The following is a 6,958-nucleotide window of genomic DNA, read 5'->3' on the forward strand; positions in this document are numbered from 1 at the left end:
ACAACCGTATTACAAAACAGGCGAAAATTGTAACATTTTGCACAAGATTTGCAATTTAAAGAGAATTTGCCATTGCTCATTCTTATGAAGCTAGTATATGGACAATACAAGTGTGCTCTTTCATTTAATGACATAAAATTTGAAGAAAAAACATTTAAGGAACACTTGAGGTTTTGACTTTTAAAACCTACATTTTGGTCAAAAATTGTTTTGGGATAGGTCGTTTTGGATGAAGGGAACACTTGAGGTTTGACAAATCCAATCACAGATTTCTTTTTTTTTTTTAGATCTCACACAGCTCTTATGATGCTATGCACTCAACCGTGTAGTAAAACACAGTCTGCGTAGAGTCTAGACTCGCTGTGCTCAGAGATTTCTGTGTGCTCGGGTGTACCAAGGTGGAAACTGTGCGTAGATGCATTTATAAGAGAATCGTTTTTGTAGTCAAACCTTTTCATAATGTTGTGGAATACCAATTTTTCCGATGCTCCATTCTCTTTTGCATTATGCTTTATAAACAAAACACTGGTGGTTGACTTCAATCTTATATTTGTTCTTTGCCAATGAAAAATGAATTTGATATGCTGTATTATTAAGAATAAAGATGGCTACCTGATAGCCGGAAAATTTTGTGAAGGCTTATGAAGGCTGAAAAAAAGTAAAAAAGAAAATGTTTATGCCACCAACTAACACATGTTATTTACGTTTGGCCTTTCGTAATTCGCCAGCGAAGTAGTTACGTAACTCCTGGTAACTGGATGACGCACCTTTTGGAATTGGTAGTACCTGCCATAGAATTTGTGTTGCGATCATTTTGATCGTGGTGCAGAACTTAAAAGCGTGATCCAGTTGACATAGTGATAATCGCATTACACGTAACACTTCGCTGACGAATTACGGATATTGAAATTAAGTACTTTTTAAAGTTAATTTCTACAAAAATGAGATCGTGCAATACTCTTAATAACCAATTAATTAAGTGAGGGATAACTTAGCGTTGAGTAATTAAGCTGTCAGGTGTCCGACGGATGGATGTGAGTTTGCGTGTTCTTTTGATCAATAATAACGACTTTTTGACAACTAAAATTATACCTTTAATAGTTAAGTTTGGTTTGCATTGTGATAGCGAGATTTCATCTTTAATTGGAACACTTTATAGCTATATCGAGGTACCAGGAAGAATACAACTGGTTTCGGTTTACGTCACTCTCTTCTCTGTCAGCCATACAATTTTAAAGTTTAGAACTACTAATCAGTCAGAAATACTGGCTTTATACATAAATATAATAATGTTCATTAGTGATGATTTTGTTTTTATACATTCATCTTTCCAGCTACATTAAGCTATTGTGCGTTTAACTACATTTATTAGGGGTGGTGCAATAATTATGTATACCCCCGTGGTGGCGAATTCTCAAAATGTTCTGCCAAAAATCGCTTCCCCCCTCTTCGGCCGTGCCAAAAAAACTTTGCCCCCCCCTTTTGATGTGCCAACCCCTTTTGATGTGCCAAAAAATATTTGCCCCCCCCCCCTATGCAAGATTTTTAGGAACATGAATTTAAAATCTTAAATAATTGTCTTATCATCTCATCTTATCATCTAATCTTATCGCTTGACCCCCCCCTTTAGACCTGCCAAAAATGCTTTCCCCCCTATAATTGACCACCCTGGGTACACATATTATTGCACCACCACTTGCATGCCGTATTCTATCTCCATATGAGGAACTCATTTCCTTTTAAAGGAAGTTTTATTACAATGATAGCCGTGCTGCACTCATTCACAGGTCATTGCATATTCGGTCAAGTGTATATTTTAGTTTACGTATTTTATGCCTGTATATACAACCTTGCTTTAAGCGAAGCTCTAAAACGGCCGAAAACTTAGCACTGCTAAAAAATGAATGTTGAACTCCCGGGTTGAATTCCGTCAAAGCGCAGGGAATCGGTATTATAGATAACAACTTATGGTATTAAAGTTGGCGCAAATGGTTGAAGTCCATGATGTCAATTTCATATTTAAGATTTGCCATTCTTACTGCTGTACTTTCGACCATATACATTATTCTGAAATCAACACAAGATCTCACTGACATTGATACCAATTATAAACGTGCCTTGATAGGAAAGCAACCTCCACATATTGTTTTTATTTTTGCTGACGATTTGGGCTACAATGACATAGGCTATAATGCCAAACTGTATGGATCAGCTATACGAACACCTAATATTGACGAACTAGCCTCTCAAGGAGTCATATTAGATAACTACTACGTGGATCCTGTGTGTACGCCAACAAGAGCAGGACTTCTGACTGGACGCTATTCGGTAAAAAAAAAACCCACCAGATAAATGATGTCACAAAAATTGACGTATTTATGAAACATTTTCGAATTGACTTAATAGCGCAATCGGACATCATACTAACGATAATTATTAAGTCAAATTAAATTAATTATAGTATCTCTTGTTGACCTTGGCTAATTTACATTGAGGTCAACAGTTATTGAATACATGTACGTAGGCCGGTACGGTGAGTCGGCCTAGTATTGCGCTTTTGGATGCCGAAAAATCTTATAATGTATTAACACTAAATATCTAAAGAACCATTTGCGAAAACAAGTTGCCAAAAACAAAGTTGGACATGTTCCGGATTTTTTGGAACGGGTCGCATATGTGATGCGATCAAGCCAAATTAGTCGGAACTCGGAAATACTGATTTTGAGATATAGCCAAACAGGAGATATTTCCTTTTGTTTCCTTTTGTTTTGGAAACTCTTTGATTGCTCATATCTTTGGAACTGGTTTTTCAATTTCAATGGAGTTTTCTGTAAAATGCAGCTTTTTAAATGCTCTCTACTATCCTATAAGAAACTGAAAATTTAATATTTCCGAGTTCCGACTGATTTTGCTTGATCGCATCACATATATCTTGGTATTATATAGAAGTGGGGAATGGTGATATTTCAGAATATACGCGTAGCTTGAATGTTAAAGCTCATGCAGTTTGTTCTCCTGAGTGGTTTGTAACCACATTTTTTGAAACGGCTATGAAGGAAATGAAATTGTGGTGGCCGCACACAGCGGCAACGCCTGGTAAATAATTATATTGTAAAAGCAGGGAAACTATATCAATACACGTGTATCTGCTATGCACGCCGATACACATGTATTGATCTTTCGATATCGGGGCAGAAAATGATGAATATCTCCCGTCATTTTTGGTTTCTAAAGAAACCAATAATGTAATGCTTGCACTTGAATATATGTGTTGAAAGAACATGCTAGTCGTAAGCGTGCCTATCAACAAACAGCCATGCGTTTTGAAATTACAACCTGACAAAAATTAGGATTTTATATGCGCAGACCAAAAAAAATGACTGCTGCCTTCATTCGTCAACCCTGCAGGGTTACAGAACATAACACGGCCTAGTGCTGCAGTGTAGACCATTGGTAGAGATAGTCTAAAGCAGATGACTTACCAGGCTCACTGACATCTACAGAGGTCAGTGACCAAAATTGCCATGCGTGGCTCTTGAAGAACTAGTGGATCCAGTGGTGGCGCCGGGAATTTTTTTCGGGGGGCATTAGGAGAAGGGAAAAAATGAATTTCAGTGGGTGGGGGCAAAATCAACAAAATTCCCGCAAAAAGTAGAAATTTTGGTCATTTTAGATTTTTACTGGGGGAAACAGGAGGACAAGACTTCTGACTGGGGGAATTTGTCCCCTCATGCGCCCGTGGCGCCGCCACTGAGTGGATTCAGCCTACCATCATGGCGATTTCTGCATGAAGATATCGGGGCGATGACATTGTGTCGCATAGGCTTTGGCATTAATTGTTTCCGGAATTGTTGCAAATGACATTAACTTGAGCTACAGACCCGGGTCACAGATCCATTAAACAATATGTCATGTTTTATCATCGTTCTAGCTACGGTAATAACTCATTTATAAATTTACATGCTTCAGGCATTAGTCACTTTGTGACTATGGTGACTAGACAAGATAACATTTGCTGTAACTTATGATGACACACTGGTCATCTCAGGGAAAAGAAAAGAAGTTCTTTGTGAACTAAAGCTGTCGAGAGGGTTTGTTGAAAAAAATTATGATCAACATCTAACAAAATTTAGATAACTGATGATTAAATCTGTCAGAGGTTGCGAATACCATAATCAAATATTCCCTTAAATGTGGGGGTCAGAAATGACTCTTACATGTTTGATTTTGTTTTTAACGATTCAAACAGAAAATAAAAACTTGAGTCACCAGCAAAAACGCCCAACACACGCGCACACGTGCGTCTTTGGATGAACAATTAGCTGCATCAAATAAAATTATAAAGCATCTACCATATAAGCTACCGTCATTTTATTAAAGGTAACCTGATTGACAGTCTTATCCTCATCTTTACCCTATCAAAATGCAGATTTTGGTATCGGGTGAAGGCTCATATTTTTCTCATTAACTTCATATTGAAATTAGGCCTTCCAAATCGATATTTCCGAAGAAATCGTCAAAAAACTGCCGAATTAGTCTTAACTGTGATATACCACGTTTTCATCTAATTCAGCAGTTTTTTGGTGATATCTTTGGAAATACACCGATTTGGAACTCCTAATAACTCCAGTATGTTAATGAGAAAAACAGTATTGATATCAATTTATTACATGATCATGATGATTATCATTAATAAAAACACTGACTGTAGACTACCAGTTTTACGCTGTATTAAATGTCAGTAATTCCATAAAGAATTAGTCGCATTTACAATGAACATTTACATGATAATGATCTTTTTGCATGGATGCTTAAAAGGAGCAACATTTTATACATAAGTTTTAAAGAATTTGATTTTCCAAATATATCAGGTCATCTTCCTTTAAACTACCATATTTTACCACAAACAGTATGCGTCAACTGTATGTATAAATATGTTTTTATAAATACGCACGTGACCCATGGGCATGACATACCAATACCAGCAAGCGCGACCAAATCCTCATGCATTGACCACTATACAGAAAAGGATAGGAACTATATTAAAATAAATAATATAAATTTAAGTATTAATTGAATAACAAAATTATTACACATGGGGGATAACGAATTTGTAATTATGTTATCTAAAAACAACAAATGTTTTGGACGAAAAAAATATTCAACGATGGAAACGTTTACAATATAATCACAAAGTTTAACAAAATAGACAATTTTGCTACACAGTAGTCTCATGTTGTTCCGCCTTTGCATTCAAATGTATAGGAAGACCACCCGCAATGTAGAAGATCACTTCGAGACTTACTGTCTACAAGCTCTTATGGAAGCGCGAGGTGGTCACGTGCGTTATAAAAACTTATTTATAAATATAGTCGAAGCATACTGTCAAATTCGCGAAAATAAAACCTTGACTTTTGTAGGGTATTGTTAGTTCAATACAACGTGTGTAAAAATAAGAACTTAAAAAAATGAGAGCGTTCTTCTCAGCAAATGTTACTATCTTACTTTAAACACTTGTGATTCAAATCTTAAATAATTACAATCACATACAGGGTGTCCCAGAAAAAATTACCGGGCGAATGAATTTGGACGTAAGTCAAGAAATATACATCAGAATCCCAAAATCTAAAAATCAGCGTGTAGCCCATCTTATTCTGCATTTTATACATTAATTTTACTGGAATCGGTTGATTGATTGCGAAGAAATGAGCGATTGCATAACGCATGCGTCAATTCACTTCATTCCAAGTTTGAAAGAAAGATCATTCAACACAATGCGCACTAGTGGTTAATTGTCAATCGGCTTCATTTTTTGTTCGGTGAAATCCTTTTTGTTCTTTTTAAATCTTTCTTGCAAAACATTTAATTAGGTTGTGTTCAAATTTGAGTATCTGCACGATAATGAAAGCTTGCATGTAAGGGTTAGGTATACTTGTAAATATCTTTTTTCGTTAATGTTGATATAAATGTTGCATAAAGAATTATTACATACAGAATTCCAGCTGGCTTAAATTCTTTCTCACACACATTAATGTTTTTGGAATATTTCCAAGAAATTGTAATGCAAAGTTCAAATTTGAGAATCTGCACGATATTGAAAATGAAAGCTTGCATGTAAGGGTTAGGTATACTTGTAAATATCTTTTTTCGTTAATGTTGATATAAATGTTGCATAAAGAATTATTACATACAGAATTCCAGCTGGCTTAAATTCTTTCTCACACACATTAATGTTTTTGGAATATTTCCAAGAAATTGTAATGCAAAGTTTAAATCTTTTAAAACTTCAACATTAATGTTGCATGGTATCACAAATCACACGGTAAAAGCTGTAAGCACTTGATCATTATCATTCTTGGCTCAAATGTTCTTTGGAAAGTTAAAATATAACATATTTGCACAACCTAAAGAAACTAAAGTTGAAAAGCTTCCAATTGCAGAAATCAAAGTTTTTTTCGGACAATTTTTTATTCATCTTCAGTGAAAGCATGAATAACATAATACCGTCGGATTATAAAATAGATAATGTGGGCTATTTAATGAGATACACAAACTTTAGGAAGCGGTGAGCGAGTATGAAAAAAGCGGCTGTTGATCAAACTTGGAATGAACTGCACTGATGCGCGTATTATGTAATCGTTAAATTCTTCGCAACCAGTCAACCGAATCAAATTTTGTATGTGATGCACAATAAAATAGGCTATGCGCTACATTTTAAATTGTTTGATTCTAATGTCTATTTCTCGACTTATGTTCAATTCTATTCACTCGGTAATTTTTTCTGGGACACCCTGTATGAATAATAATAAATAATAATAAATTTTGGATTTATAAAGCGCCTTTCTCCAGATCTTAGAGGACTCAAAGCGCTGTAATTTCGCTGCAATGGTAAATCATCACAATCAGATCGCATCAACTAGGTTGCTGCCGAACGGCGCACACCTATCTGCATTTAGAT

Source organism: Amphiura filiformis, chromosome 15 (assembly GCF_039555335.1).
Source record: "Amphiura filiformis chromosome 15, Afil_fr2py, whole genome shotgun sequence".
Taxonomy (NCBI): domain Eukaryota; kingdom Metazoa; phylum Echinodermata; class Ophiuroidea; order Amphilepidida; family Amphiuridae; genus Amphiura; species Amphiura filiformis.